The following is a 16569-nucleotide window of genomic DNA, read 5'->3' as shown; positions in this document are numbered from 1 at the left end:
ATCCGTTCTTCTGCCTCAGTTATTCTGCTATTGATCCCTTCTAGAGTACTTTTAATTTCATTTATTGTGTTGTTCATCGTTGCTTGTTTCATCTTTAGTTCTTCTAGGTCCTTGTTAACTGATTCTTGCAATTTGTCCATTCTATCTCCAAGATTTCGGATCAACCTTACTATCATTATTCTGAATTCTTTTTCAGGTAGACTGCCTATTTCCTCTTCATTTGTTAGGTCTGGTGGGTTTTTATCTTGCTCCTTCATCTGCTGTGTGTTTTTCTGTCTTTTCATTTTGCTTATCTTACTGTGTTTGGGGTCTCCTTTTTTGCAGGCTGAAGGTTCGTAGTTCCTGTTGTTTTTTGTGTCTGTCCCCAGTGGCTAAGGTTGGTTCAGTGGGTTGTGTAGGCTTCCTGGTGGAGGGTACTAGTGCCTGTGTTCTGGTGGATGAGGCTGGATCTTGTCTTTCTGGTGGGCAGGTCCACGTCTGGTGGTGTGTTTTGGGGTGTCTGTAGACTTACTATGATTTTGGGCAGCCTCTCTGCTAATGGGTGGGGTTGTGTTCCTGTCTTGCTAGTTGTTTGGCATAGGATGTCCAGCACTGTAGCTTGCTGGTCGTTGAGTGAAGCTGGGTGCTGGCGTTGAGATGGAGATCTCTCGGAGATTTTTGCTGTTTGATATTATGTGCAGCTGGGAGGCCTCTTGTGGACCAGTGTCCTGAAGATGGCTCTCCCACCTCAGAGGCACAGCACTGACTCCTGGCTGCAGCACCAAGAGCCTTTCATCCACAGGGCTCCTTAATTTGGGATGATTCGTTGTCTATTCAGGTATTCCACAGATGCAGGGTATATCAAGTTGATTGTGGAGCTTTAATCCACTGCTTCTGAGGCTGCTGGGAGAGATTTCCCTTTCTCTTCTTTGTTCTGACAGTTCCCAGGGGCTCAGCTTTGGATTTGGCCCCGCCTGTGCGTGTAGGTCCCCGGAGGGCGTCTGTTCTTTGCTCAGACAGGACGGGGTTAAAGGAGCCGCTGATTCGGAGGCTCTGGCTCACCCAGGCCGGGGGTAGGGAGGGTCACGGAGTGCGGGGCGGGCCTGCAGCGGCAGAGGCCGGCGTGACGCTGCAGCCTGAGGGCGCCGTGCGCTCTCCCGGGGGAGCCGTCCCTGGATCCCGGGACCCTGGCAGTGGCGGGCTGCACAGGCTCCCCGGAAGGGCGTGTGGCTAGTGACCTGTGCTCGCACACAGGCCTCCTGGCGGTGGCAGCAGCGGCCTCAGCGTCCCATGTCCGTCTCTGGGCTCCGCAATCTTAGCCGCGGCTCGCGCCCGTCCCTGGAGCCCTCTCAAGCAGCGCTCTTAATCCTCTCTCCTCGTGCACCAGGAAACAAAGAGGGACGTAAAAGTCTCTTGCCTCTTCGGCAGGTCCAGACCCCTCCCCGGACTCTCTCCCGGCCAGCCGCGGCGCACCAACGCCCTGCAGGCTGTGTTCACGCCGCCAACCTCAGTCCTCTCCCGGCGCTCCGACAAAAGCCGGAGCCTCAGCTCCCAGTCCCGCCCGCCCCGGCCGGCGGGCGAGCAGACAAGCCTCTCGGCTGGTGAGTGCCGGTCGGCCCGATCTTCTGCGCTGGAATCTGTCCGCTTTGCCGTCCGCACCCCTGTTGCTGTGCTCTCCTCCGCGGCTCCCAAGCTCCCCCACTCCGCCTCCCGAAGTCTCCACCCGCGAAGGGGCTTCCTAGTGTGTGGACACTTTTCCTCCTTCACAGCTCTCTCCCGCTGGTGCAGGACCCGTCCCTATCCTTTTGTCTCTGTTTAGTTTTTTCTTTTGCCCTAACCAGGTACGCGGGGGGTTCCTTGCCTTTTGGGAGGTCTGAGGTCTTCTGCCAGCGTTCAGTAGGTGCTCCGTAGGAGTTGTTCCACGCGTAGATGTACTTCTGGTGTATCTGTGGAGAGGAAGGTGATCTCCGCGTCTTACTCTTCCGCCATCTTCCCGGAAGTCCCAGTTCTATGTTATTTTAAACAACACTGATAAGAACAATGTTGGGCTAAATCTATTTTATAAGCATGTGATTATCTCCTTGGAGTAAATTTTTAGAAATGAGTTTTCTGTCAAAAAGAATAAAGTGTATTTTAGAGGATTGTGATGCATAATAGTCAAACTGTCCCCCTGCATAGAAATGTGAATGAAATTCTCACCAACAGGATACAGCAACATATATTTTCACACACTGACCAGATCCAGGTTTGATTTTTTGACGTAAGCAGAAGTGAGAAATTCTAGTAGTCATTTAGTTTATTTTGGGTCTGGGGAGAGGGTTGGGAGTGAGTACGTTTTTAACAAACATCATCTGAGACTAACTTTATTTGGTCTGGCTTAAAGGACCACAACTCCTCAGGTTTTTTAATGTTTGATAAGTATTTGTCAAATTCATTTTATAGTTTTTACTCTTGGAAGTCATAGACTGGTTCAGTATTCTTCAAACAAAAATCAGAAATAGACAGCCAGATGCGTAGTGAATCTTCTTGTATCACAAAATAAACAGGGATTGGAATTTGAATTTTTATTTTTTTCTCTACTGTTAAAACTGTGAGGCTATGTTGAGTTAATGTAACTTCTTAGCAAGCTACTAAACTTCATAGGCAGTTTATCCGTTAACCACAGTGTAACTGTAATCATGAGTTAATTTGCAGTTATTTCGGAAGTGTCTTCTGTGGATGGTTGTGCCAGTTACTAAGCAATTGTCTCTCAGCTCCAAATCACCCTTCTGTACTTGCTTCGTGATGCTGAAGCTGGAACTCTGCAAACCTTACTTCTACTGACCAGCTGACTCGCTGTTAGACTCTACCACGGGGGGCAGAGGAAGGAGACTAAAGCTGGAGAAGAAAACAGGGACTCTGCCCTTCTGTGTACTTCCTGTTGGCTTCCTGTCTACTCTCAGTTCCCTGAGCATAACCTTGGCAATGCTTCTTCATCGAGCAGCAGCAGGCAGTTCTTCCCTGGGTAGCAGCAGCTGAGTTCAGTTTGCACTCTTTCAACTCTCGTGGAACGAGCCTCATTGGGTCATTATTACAGTCACCACCATCAACCAACAGAGTCCCAGCCTCTGAGGTTCAGGCCCCAGCCACTTGGGGTCTCTCCCCTAAGCTCAGAGACACTAGTACCCGTTGAGTAACTAAACCAGAACCTCCCTTCAAAGGTCTGAGTTTCAGCTCTTCAGGACTCCCCCATCCCACACCTAAGTTTCTAAATTTTAGTAAGTTTAACCTTTTCCTTTTGTTCTTTCAGCCATAGGGATAGTATCTGCTTCCTGCAGTTGCTGCCTCTTTCTTTCTTTTTATTTTTCAATTACTTAGTTCACAACTTTATACCTAGTTGATGATTCCTAATATTAAATTCTTTCTGTTCAATGCCTGGTATATTTTTTTATCCTCTTACTGGACCTTGATGGAGACAATGGTCATAGAAGAACAGTAGAAGTTTACATTTTTTAAGAACAAAGGTTATTCATTTATTGTCACCCAACATATATGTGACTCCCTAGAAGAGTTTCATGAGGCAGAGGAAGATGAAGAGAACCAAGGGGTGAAGGCAATTTTTAATAAGTGCGGTTTATAAAATGTGCCCATACAGTATCATTTTCACCACGGAGATCCACTGGATACCTCTTTGCATTTTTTCCTCCAAAATCATAAAGTCACATCTCCACAGCTGTAGCAGGATGGATTTTCATGATGGAATCTGACTAATAATGGGTTGTTTGCAGAAGCAGGGCATTTCAGTGACCTGAGGTTATTCTGGAAGCTGCAATTACCTAAAGAGAATAACCACAGAAACTCCTATTTGAGGGAATTCAGGAAAATGTCATGGAGGTGCACCTTTGCAGTGGCCATATATGTAAGCTGTGGCTGAGAGAAAGATTTCAGCATTGAGTTAAAATTCCTATGTGCAGTGACTGTGATCATAACAGATTGTTCTCTTTTGGTACTCAGTTTCTATAAAATTTTATGGTTCTACAATTTCAAGTTATCCATTAAAGCTCAACTACGTTAACTAAGTCTTAAGGGCCAAGATCATAGTTGTTCTGAAAATCAAAGTAGTTGGAAAACTGTTTTCTAACTGTGTTCTAGTGAATCAAGCTAGCTGACAAATTTATAGGTACAATTCCTTTTGTGCAATTAGTTCAAGGCTCTATCCCATCAACTGTAACCATTTAAGAATAAACTCTTATTGGATTTCCTAAGTTATTGATTATTATGAATTTCATCTAGTTTTGAAAAAAAAGTCACCAAAATATTTCAAAAACATTTTTCTGTCTTATAAAAGTAGATACAATGTAGTGTCAAATGCAATATGGCTACAGTGACATTTCTGGTACATTTAAATTTTCCATATAAGCTAGATTTGAGGATTTTATGTAACTAGTTGTGTCAATTGCAAATAATTAGTTTTGTGTCATTCTTACTAATTATTTTCCACTTAATTCTTTGGGTCTAATACCTCCTACACAATGTTGAATTGAAATGATCAGAGTGAGCATATTCATTTCATGCCTGATTTTATGGGGAATATTTTAAAAGTTTCACTATTGAATATACTGTTTCCTATAGTCTTTTAATAAATAGCCTATATCTATCAGACTTTAGTACAGAAATCAGAAATCACTTTAGACATTCCAAGGAGGAATAAACCTAATAGGCACTTGAAAAATTATTGGAAGGGTTGGAGGATAGGATTAGGGTCAGGGAGGGGGGGTTGATGCTGAAATTTGGTTTCAAGTTCACCCAACACCGGTGTCATCAAAGGTCAGTAAATTTGCAGCTACTACTGTTCTTGCTACCATTGCCACAGCTGCCTCACCACAAACCAGGTGCCAAAAAAGAAAAATAATGAGTAATGAATCAACAAATCCTGTTGGTTCTTGCTTGTTAACCTCATCTGCCAAAGGAAGATGGTCTCTGCTCTTCTATCAGTCAGGGTTTAACAAAAGCCACAGTAGGCATCTGAACAGATATAATTTCATATAAAGATTTTTAAGCTAAGCATGAAGTTGTTAATTAACTCAAAAGAAAATAAAAGAAATGCCAAAAACAAAGTTGTGAAAATAGCAATTGCAGGAAGCAGTGACCACTTCTAGGTCTAGGTGAACAAAGAAGAGGTTGGAATTACTAAATTTTAAAAGCTTTAAGGAAGAGACTTGTGGAGGTGAAACTCAGACATCTCAGGAGATGGAGCTGGTTTGCTGATGCCTGGTTTCTCTGCAGAGGATGTAATGAGGCTATTTCTGTGAGTTTTAGGGGAAATTCAAACAAGATGTAACTGCAGCTATGGAAGAAAGTGCCACAGCTGGGGTTTAGAAGCAGTGTCAGGGTGACTGTGTAGGAAAGAGTTAATACAGTAGGTCTGATGTTGCTCTTTGAAGTGCTTGCTAGTTGAGGCTGTCACATAAAAACTTGACTGGAATTTTCCCCATGTTACTAAATAATAATGCTGTTTTATGTGCCTAGGGCTCTGAACCTGGCTGTACCTGTTTACCTAGATTGTTTGTGCAAACAATGAGAGTTATAGTAAATACCTGCTATTCTTCTGGGAGCTTGGAAATCATAGCTAATCGTGCAGGGAGAAAGTGCCAATGTATCCAGCCCCCAATGAAAACCCTGGACTCAGAGTGACATCAGCATCATGGAGGCATAAAACATCCCTCATTTTTGTCCCCTAACTCAACAACAAAAGTTTGGCATCTATCCATTGACAAAAGTGCCTTTGTGGGGCTTCTGGGATCCAGCACCATATGCCAAGGGACCTAGGCAGAGTCTTGCTGACCCATGCATTGGGCAATAGACAGATAGATCTTGGTCCTGGTTGTGGATCCTGTAGTGACCTTTGAACCAACTCTAGCCCCTCAGCTGTGGTCCAGGAGCCCCTGGAAAACACTGTCTTAGACAATCACCCACAGACGAGAGAGTCTTTGTAGAAGTCCAGCTTTCCAGAGGAGAAGTTCCAGTGCATTGGTGGAGCAAAAAGTTACAAGTCTGGACAAATAAGATTGGGTAAAAGGAATAGCTTGACTTTACTCACAGCCCTCTTACCCCAAGGCAACACAGCTCAGGCCAAGAAAGATCTAATTGGCCCATGTTTTCTCTCACAGGGGAAAGAGGGAGCATGTGAGAGAGCACCTGGCTTCCCCAGCTGTGTGTGTTGCTGCCAAAGGAGCTCATTTCTTTCTCTCCCCATCCAGATTACTGAATTATGAGCTGCATGACTGGGGGGCTGGAAGAGGCTGGGAGAGCAGCAGTTAGGACTCTTTTGGAGGGCATTAAATGGACATAGATCCCACTAACTGCATGGACTCCATCAAGAAGCCCATCCATGAGCCACTGGTAACACCTCAGCCATGGATCCTCTGAAATTAGTAACATGAAAATATATGAAAATATACAACACACTGGTAAAGGTAAGTTTATAGGCAAACTCAGAATACTCTAATACTGTAATACGGTAAAATGTTAAACACTTAACTCTAGTATAAAGGTTAAAGGGTGAGAGTATTAAAAATAACTAGAGCTACCATAAGTTGTTAATGAATACACAATACGAAAAGAAGTCAATTGTGGCATCAAAAACATAAAAGGAGGAAGCAAAAATGTAAAGTTTTGTATGAAATCAAAGTTCAGCTGTTATCAGTGTAAAATAGACTATATTATAAGATGTAAGCCAAATAATAACCACAAAGCAAAAACCTACAATAGATTCATAAAAGATAAAGAGAAGGAAATCAAAGCATACAACTACAGAAAATCATCAATTCAGAGATGAAGGCAACAAGAGAGGAAGAAAGGAACAAGGGAACTACAAAACAGACAGAAAACAATTGATAACATTAGAAGTTCCTACCTATCAATAATTCTCTAAATGTAAATGTATTGAATTCTCCAATCAAAAGACATAGATGGACTGGATGGATTAAAAACAAGACCCAACTGTATGCTACCTACAAGCAACTCAAGCTTTGAGGATACACATAGCTAAAAGTGAAGAGAAAACAAAACATAGTCTATGCATATGGAAATCAAGAGAGCAAAGGCAGCTATTCATATCAGACAATATAGACTTTAAGTCAAAAATGGTAACAAGTGACAAAGAGTGTCATTATATAATGATAAAGGGGTCAATTCATCGAGAGGATATAACAGTTATAAATATATATGCACTCAACATTAGAGCACATAAGTATATTAAGCAAATACCAGCAGATTTGAAGGGAGAAGTACACAACAATACAATAATAGTAGGGGACTTCAATACCCCACTTTCAATAATAGGTAGATCATACAGACAGAAAAACAAGAAAATATTGGACTTATATCTAAACCATAATTTAGATCAAATGAGCCCAATAGACATATACAGAATATTCTATCCAGCAGCAGCAGAATACACATTCTTCTCAAATGCACATAGAACATTCTACAGGATAGATGGTATTCTGAGTTTCTTTAATCTTTTTTCTTTCTAGTCTTCAAAGCAGGAAACTTATATTGATCTATTTTCAGGTTCACTAATGCTTTCTTCTGCTATGTCTAATTTGCTATTGAGCCTATCTAAAGAAGTTTTTATTTTAATAACTATAATTTTTAGTTCTATAATTTCTCTGCTTAGATTAACTGTTTAGCCATTGATAGCATTTTTATTCAGTTATTTAAGCATATTTTCTATTTTTGAATATATTTATAGTAGATACTTTGCAATCTGCCTGTTAATCTAACATCTGAGACCAGAGTCTGTTTTATTGTCTGCCTTCTTTTCCTGAGTATAGCTTCATACTTCCCTGGTTTTCTGTATATAGATTAATTTGAGGTTGAAATATGCATATCATAGATAATACATTGTAGCTGCTCTCGATTCATCATATTCTTATGAAATTAGATTTTTGTTCTACTATGGTGTTTAGTTGCCTGGATCAATCTGCAAACTTTCCCACTTCCTGTTCCTCATGATATACAGCTGCTTATCTATCTACCCTGTTCTTATGCCTTCCTACTGCTGCTTTTCCAGACTATGCCCCTGTTGGTTTCCTCTATGTCTGCCAAATTTGGGGATGAGGATCTAGGAAGAGATTAGGATCATCTCTCTGTTGTTTTCGTATTTCTAGGCATTTTCCTAGTTTTCAGCTGTTCTGTCCAGTTTGTCTTACTGTTTGACACATCAGGCTTTTTGCCAGACTGCACATGGTTGGAGAATGCATTCACTCAAGAGAAGCATCCAATTTATGAATCCAGATCCACACCATTCTATCTTTAGAGAGTAGATTTCTCTCTGCTTTCAGCTTGGTTTTCCACAATGCTCTCTCTGGTTTTCAAATGCTTGAATAGTTTTGCCAAGGATTTGGCAGTTTATCCTTTGAATTTGGGTTTCACTCCCAAATTTTGAACTAGGAGCTCCTTCCCACACATTCATATTATCCCTTCCTGTACTTGCTTCCTTAATTAAGCATCATGGGATTTTATACCTGGAAAGTTTCTTAGAAAAAGTGTAATCATCTCATTTTACGTTAGAAGCACCAGGAGCCTTGAAAGGTGAGATGACTGGTCCAGGGTCATGGAGCCAATTAATGGCTTAGTTTCCTGATTTAGTCTTGATGAATCACCATGATGCCTGCACCAGGAGCACTGTATGGTTCTAATGCAATTGGGTAGTGCCCAAAACCCGAAAGATACCATCCCAGCCATCAGTACACTCATATGTTTTAGGGAGATCATATATACACAGTAAAGCAAATTGTGAAAAATTACAAAACCAATTTAGCTTCTAGTTCAAAGTCCAATTAAATATAGATGGGAGAGCAATAGGCCTACAAGCTCAGGCAACAAACCTAACGTGCATTAATTAACCTTAAAGCCTTAGCAAAGGGAAAATTGTAATACATCAGAAATCCATGTAGTATTACTGAATTTCTTCAGATTCTGAATGTATAGTGTCTGTAAATGCATCACTCCTATGGCCCTGGTTAAGTGTCAGAAGGGCTTTTGAAATTTTGGCATGTTAAATTTTTTTTAAGTGCTTGGCTTTCTGTGTCTCTATTATGAATCCTCTACACATCTCTTGTGGATAGAGTATTGGATCACACTTCTAGGTATATAAGATATAAAGACTCATTTTTAGGAACCTTCACTTTACTCTTCATCCTTGCATCTTAAACAGGAAAGGCATAATTTGTTTCTAGAGGGTTCCAGTGTATTATGAAAGCTCTTGTTTGTGTATGAAGAACAGAAACTTGTTTCACTTATTTGTTTCATGTAGCCTCCTTTTCATAATAAAATGACATAGGCATAGAGTTAAATTGGGCTTCTAAAAAATTCTGAATTGGTAAAGTATATAAGGAAGAAAATAAGTAAAAAATAGATTATATAATTTTATGTAAATATTTAATATTTCTCAATTTGCAGCATATAACATAATTTTATTTAAGACCACATTTATATTCAAGGCCAGTTGCTGCTTTTACAGACATGCTCCATTTAGTCTTTGCTTTAAGCCTTTGAATGCTTTATAATGTGAACTGCTTTAAAGTACTTAGCATATAAAAACAGTGCTTTTCAAACTATAGGAGGAATTAAATTCGTGTTATTTAATCAGTTATTTTATTTGAATTAAAATCTTTTTAGATTAAAAGAAATTTTAATTAATTGAAATTTCCAATGCTTTTGCAAAATTCCTCCCTATTTTCAAATAGGGAGCAACATTCTGTTACCTTTGTCAAATGGCCAAATAAATCTTTTGACTCGCAGAAATAGAAATAACCTATCTTATCATCTTCTCCCTCCAAAAAGAAGGGATGAATTTTGAAGTTAGAAGTAATGTTTTGGAGCTGATTGAACCAAAAGCCTTTGAAGTGTAATTTTTAGACAAGCAGAGAATTGTGGAGATCTTTACATAATAGGTTCTGCAAGTGGCCACAAACTTATTTAGGTAAACACTGAGGTTAATATCTATTTACTGGGAATACGATAATTACAAGATGGTCACATGGGTCTGAAGAGAAAAAGCTTTTTTGTAATCAGGTCCAGAGATCAGAAAAGAGGAGTGTGTTGATCATGGTTATGCTGAAGTGTTACTTGTAGGGAGTAAAAAATGAATTTTATGCTCAAAAGTAAGTTAGGTGGAACTTTATCTTGTTTTTGACAGTTAATAGTTAAAATGAAAACAAGTTCAGGGAAAATGAAATATCTTAGGCAGATCCAAGAACCCATGTTTGATATGATTTTCACAAAAAGAGTCATGATGGATAATATTGCCTACTGGTTTGGCTATTGCCATTGGTTTGGGAATATGTTTCTTGAATAGCCACATTTCAGAGTGGATCTTTCTTTCTGGGAGAGTAGAAAGCTAATTACAGCAGGCAATTCCAGAAGCAGAAAAAGAGTTCATTAAGGTACTAAATATCAATACCTCTCACATTAGCCTTCCTGACATTCTTACCATGAGAGTGGATTTATGGTTTTTAACCATCTTCCCTCCATATGTTACATGGAGTAATATGTTTATCTATGCAAATATTAACTTCAGAAGTAGATTAGTTTATTATACTGACTGGAGACTTGAAGATATGAGATACGAAGTAGATATATTTTGATGGAGCATGGAATGAGCTAAGCCTAGATGGCACATTGTGGCCTGGGTGTTAAGTATTCCTGGAAGAGAGAGGAGAAAGGGAAGATACTGTTGATGGATAGTGTAGTGTTTTGCTGGGAGTCTGCAGAAAGGGATATTTGGATAAAGGTAAGTCACCTTAAAAAGGCATGTTGATATTACTCTGTGAAAGTTAAGAAGCTCATTGAGAAAAAAAAAATGTATTTGTATCTAAAAAAGATTGTTACCTATCTTTGTGATATAAATAAATTAATTCCATTCCTTTTGGAGCAATTTAAATTTGATATTATTAGTATTTTATATTTTGAATATTATGCTATAATATTGGTATTATGTAGATATTTTTAAGAGTAAATGCTTGGCATTCAAATGTTTAATAACTCTTTTTTATTTCCAGTAAACTTCTGACAAGAATTGTCAACAAAAAAATTAATCAGTCATTCTAAGAAAGAAATGGAAAACTGTATTCAAGCCAAATTGAAGCTTATAACCTAGGAACAGCATCTCAGAAAGCTCTGAGATGCTGTTCCGCCTGTTAGAAGTCAAGGCACAGTTATATAAGTTTTTTGAGACTGAAGGCTGTATATTAAATGACATATTATTGACAGTTTACCTAAACTAGATCTAAGTGTCATCATGGGCCCTTACAAGATCACGAAGGATTGTTATCTTTAAGGACTTGTCTTGATGGCAGGAGAATGTTGCTCTTTATAGTTGATAGACAATGCAAAACAGGAGGGAGAGAGGAGGCCAAAAGGCAGAGAAAATTTTTTCTTGTCTTGCTATAACATGTGAATTTTATTTCATAAAACTATATATATATATATATTTTTTTTTTTTTTTTTTTTTTTTTGCGGTACACAGGCCTCTCACTGCTGTGGCCTCTCCCGTTGCGGAGCACAGGCTCCGGACGCGCAGGCTCAGCGGCCATGCCTCACGGGCCTAGCCGCTCCGCGGCATGTGGGATCTTCCTGGACCGGGGCATGAACCCGTGTCTCCTGCATCGGCAGGCAGACTCTCAACCACTGCGCCACCAGGGAAGCCCATATAAAACTCTATTTTTATATTTCTAAAACCAACAGACTTTCATGGTGGATCATTTTTCTTACATTAATTACACAGGTACTAGTTTCTTAGCTGGAGTTCAAGTCTACTACCAATGTCAGTTTAGAGATAAATAACTTTGAAATCCTGATATGGGAGAACTATAGAAATAACCTGTGCAACCTCAAGTTTGTAAAATGGCCTCTGTGCATCATACAACTATTCTCAAATGGAGACCAAGAAAACAAGGTCATTTTTAATCTCTACATACATCTTGCTTTCCTGGCTCAACACTAATCATTCATTATGTTCTGCATATTGGAAGGGAGAAGATGAAGGATATAGAAGAATTCACTTTGAAAACATGTACTCAATGTTGCATATCCAAAAGCTCCCAGGGGATTAAACAATCAGAAAGCCCTACATCATTTGCATTTTAATGGATAAAAATAAGAGTTGAAACATTTCTTTACACTTAAACTACCGTGAAAAAGTGTGTGTAGTTAATAGGACTGAAGTGATAAGGAGGGGGGGGAGGAAGAAATGGGGACTCAATAAAATTTAAAGAAAATTTATTTCTTTTACAGAATTGGAGCTGGGTTGATTAACTCAAGGTGCCTGCCTCTGCTAGAGACACATTTTCCTAATGAAAAGTCCTGTAACTTCAGACCTTTCACATTTTCCATGAATAGATGTCATTACTCACTATCACATTTATCATTACTTGTAAAACAGTGAAGTGGCAGCAAGGGAAAGGACTAAAATAGCATTGAAAAAAATTTGGTACTGGCTTAGGTAATTTAAATGAAGGCTTTTTTTGCAAAAGCAAAAACAACCTCCATCGTTACTCCATCATACCTTTGGAAAACTCACATCAGGTTGTGGGCCACTTTTATGAAAAGTGACTACAATTTCTCTCCACCCTCCTCTAATTCTGAATTAGAAATGATAAAGAGCTTGACTGGTAAAATTCTGAAACAGATAATGAGTTTTTTAAGTGATAATTACTGAATCTCCTTATTTTTAGAAACCCATTAACAGGTATCTCTTTAGTCATAGAAAAAAAATCTTCATAAATATTGAATTGTGCTATCACACGTACAAGTTTCTTTCCAATTATGGAATCTGACTAATTTCACAAGAACTATTTGGTATTAATTGGTTTTAAGATTTAATCAAGTAAAGACATCATTTATTAATTTCAATTTGAAAAGCCAGAAAAAACGTATAACCTTATTATCTTTAGACAAATATTGTCAAATGTTCATGTGAGTTAGAAATTGAAAACAAAAAGTGCCCCTGTGCCTTGTGAGTTTCTCCAATTCAAAGAAGAGTATTTATCAATGGGAAGTTGAGGCAGGTCTTATAGTGAAATCTTACTGCCTTATGAGAAGATGGAGAGGGTTTGACTAGACTTACCAAGGATGCAATGGCCGTTTGTTGAATTCTTGGTCTAGCAAGTAGGAAGAGGGCAGTAAGCCCTACATTACAGTCAAAGTCAAGCAGGTCCACATTTCCAGTAAGTAAATCTTGACCACGTTCTTCAAGTACCTAGAGGTAGTGAAACCATAAAGAGGCCCCGAGGTATACAATCTTGGAAGCTGAAGATTAGCAGGCCTTGTAGATGGGAAAGTCCTGCAGCTGGCTGGGTTCTATCAGCTGTTAAAAGTTCCATCAGCTGTTGACAAGGCCCCATTCAGAGCACATAGATGTTTTCGAATGTAATTATTATATGTTAATCGCCACCAACTGATCAAGATTATGTATTGTACCAAAGACGTTACAGAAGCTGAGGATGAATTGCACCCTAAAACAGAAAACATAAGTTCAATCTGTAGATTCGATTGATTTTCCTCTTAGGAAAATGAAGGCTCTTTACTCAAGGAGCTGTTATGTATAAAATAGGCAAATAAGGGTTTTGCAAATTATTGTCAGTAACTGCCGTTGACAGATTCATTATTAGAAACAACCCTGTTTGCGTTGTAGGACATTTTTTATAATGAAATCTGATTTCAGGAATGTGTTTTTTCCAACTTTATAAGTTTCTGATGTCTGCATTTTCTTTCACTGCCAGGATCTTTTCTAATTTATCTATTGCTAGCTAATTTTCAAAAAAAAATATGATAAATGAAATTTTCTTTCAAAATTTAATTATTCAAAAGGCTGAATGAAGATAGGCTATCAAAGTTATCAACAAGTGTTCTTATAAAAGATTGTGTTCTGGAGCCTTGTATTTTCTTAATGATCATGAATATTATTTGAACTGAAGCTATTCAGGTTGGGGGCAGTAGCTTTTCTTTCTATTTGTGTTATTTTTATAACTAAATTAGAAGACCTCATGCCACAGTTGTGGGTTTACCGGAAGGCGGAGTGATCATGAAGACCACCTGTCTCTTCCTGGTTTCCTATTACAAAGTCAGGTGAGCATCAAAAAATGGCTAGACTATTGCTAATCACAACTCCAGCTCTGGGAAACCTTGAAGCACTGAGATTAAGGATTCCATAAATTATCAAAAAGCAACATTTTTTTAAAACATCTTTATTGGAGGATAATTGCTTTACAGTGGTGTGTTACTTTCTGCTTTATAACAGAGTGAATCAGCTATACATATACATATATCCCCATCTCCCCTCCCTCTTGCGTCTCCCTCCCACCCTCCCTATCCCACCCCTCTAGGTGGTCACAAAGCACGGAGCTGATCTCCCTGTGCTATGCGGCTGCTTCCCACTAGCTATCTATTTTATGTTTGGTAGTATATATATGTCCATGCCACTCTCTCACTTCGTCCCAGCTTACCCTTCCCCCTCCCCATATCCTCAAGTCCATTCTCTAGTAGGTCTGTGTCTTTATTCCTGTCTTACCCCTAGGTTCTTCATGACCTTTTTTTTTTTTTCAGATTCCATATATATGTGTTAGCATACAGTATTTGTTTTTCTCTTTCTGATTTACTTCACTCTGTATGACAGATTTTAGGTCCATCAACCTCACTACAAATAATTCAATTTTGTTTCTTTTTATGGCTGAGTAATATTCCATTGTATATATGTGCCACATCTTCTTTATCCATTCATCTGTCGATGGACATTTAGGTTGCTTCCATGTCCTGGCTATTGTAAATAGAGCTGCAATGAACATTGGGGTACATGACTCTTTTTGAATTATGGTTTTCTCAGGGTATACATGCCCAGTAGTGGGATTGCTGGGTCGTATGGTAGTAAAAAGCAACATTTACTGTAAAGACATTGTTTTTGATGTCCTTTTTCTCCTCAAAATATGGAAGTGTTGGCTCAGGAGCAAAGATTGTCTTACTCAATCTAAGGCCATATTTGCATGCCCTATGAAGAGAAGTGTACATTTGCATTCTTTAGCAAAGAAACTGAACAAGAAAAAATACTACTCTTGTTTATGCACTAATTTCTTAGACACTAAAGTATTACAGTAACCTCTCTGATAATCGAAATTATCAACCCAAAACTCTTTTTAAAAGGGGCTTGAAAAATAGGAGGACCTGCTTGTGTTTGTGTGGTTTATTATTTTTTCTCAAACACCTGGCACAGTTCCTGGCAGAGTGCAACCACTTATTCATTCATTCATTTAACAAATATTTACTGAACATTTTCTATGCCCCGGGATCTGTGTAAAGTTAGTGAAATACAGTATTGCATAAGACCATTTATTCCTGAATGGAGCTTCTTGTCTAATGGAGGAAACAGATGAATAAAATATTCATACCAATCAATTTATGTAAAACTATAACTGTGTAAAATTATACTGTGTTAAGTACTAGAGATGGAGCGGCTTATGGTGCTATGAAAGCACTCTTTTATGAAAGCATAATATAGAGAAGTTTAACCTACTAAGAGGACATCAGAAAGGCTTCTTCAAGGAAGCAGGCAGAAGTGGGAGAAGGGGGACCCTTAACCCTGGTTACATTCTAATGAAATTGATGCAGATTGAAGGAAAAGCCTAAATATACAAAAAAGGAGAAAACAGTTTTAAGATAAAATGCAAAAAGATAGACATGTCGCTGAATATTTTAGAGTTTGAGGTGTTTGTGGGATATTCATATGGAAGAATTGGATAGGCAGGGCTGATGCTTTGCAGAAAAGTCCCAACCGCAGAATCTTTAGTATAAGAGTTATAGTTAAAGACTTTGGAGTTAAGACCTCAAAAACAATGCACAGTATAGTGGGCTGAATAATGTCCCTCCCCAATATGTTTACATCTTAATCCCTGGAACCTGTGACTGTTAGTTAATATGCAAAAAGGATTTTGTGGATGTGATTAAATTATGAACCTTTAAAATTAAGATTATCCTGGGTTATGTGGGCAGGTCTAATGTACTGTAATATAATGCTCCTTATAAGGCAGACTAGGAGGGATCAAAGTCAGAGGAGGATGCAATGTGATGATGGACACAGAGACTGAAGTGCTACTCTTTGTAGGTAGAGGAAGGGGCCACAAGCTAAGAAACACAGGTGGCCAATAGAAGCTGGAAAAGGAAAGGAAACTGCTTCTTCCCTCAGAAAATCCAGAGAAAAACAGTCCTGCTGACCCCTTGACTTCAGCTCAATGAAGCTCATTTTGGACTTCAAACCTCCCCAGAACTGTAAAAGAATAAATTTATGTTGGTTTAAGTTTGTGGTCATTTGTTACAGCGACAAAAGGAAACTAACACGTATGGAGAGGATAGAAGAGGGCAGAAATAAAACCTTAGGGAAGACTCGCTTCTAAAATAATAGTAGCAGAATGTTCTAGGGCAGAAGATACCACAGAGCAAAACCAAGAAAAAGTGGACTCAGAAACCAAGAGAGAAAATATTTCTAGGTTCATGGAATCTAAACTGGGTGGGGTAGGGAGTTGAACAAGAGGGGCTGATAGATTAGAGAAAATG

The 16569-nt window shown here is 39.0% G+C and overlaps 1 long non-coding RNA gene across 1 annotated transcript; it reads left to right on the top strand.

Annotated features, from left to right (window-relative positions):
- Nucleotides 1-13445: 13445 nt before the first annotated feature.
- LOC132520672 (uncharacterized) lies at nt 13446-16312 on the top strand. The gene is made up of 2 exons (XR_009540597.1): nt 13446-13499; nt 16125-16312. It is a non-coding gene; the product is annotated as an uncharacterized LOC132520672 (long non-coding RNA).
- The last annotated feature ends 257 nt before the right edge of the window (nt 16313-16569 follow it).

The sequence above is a fragment of the Lagenorhynchus albirostris genome, chromosome 5 (assembly GCF_949774975.1).
Source record: "Lagenorhynchus albirostris chromosome 5, mLagAlb1.1, whole genome shotgun sequence".
Lineage (NCBI taxonomy): Eukaryota > Metazoa > Chordata > Mammalia > Artiodactyla > Delphinidae > Lagenorhynchus > Lagenorhynchus albirostris.
This window is presented reverse-complemented; position numbering and strand designations above follow the sequence as displayed.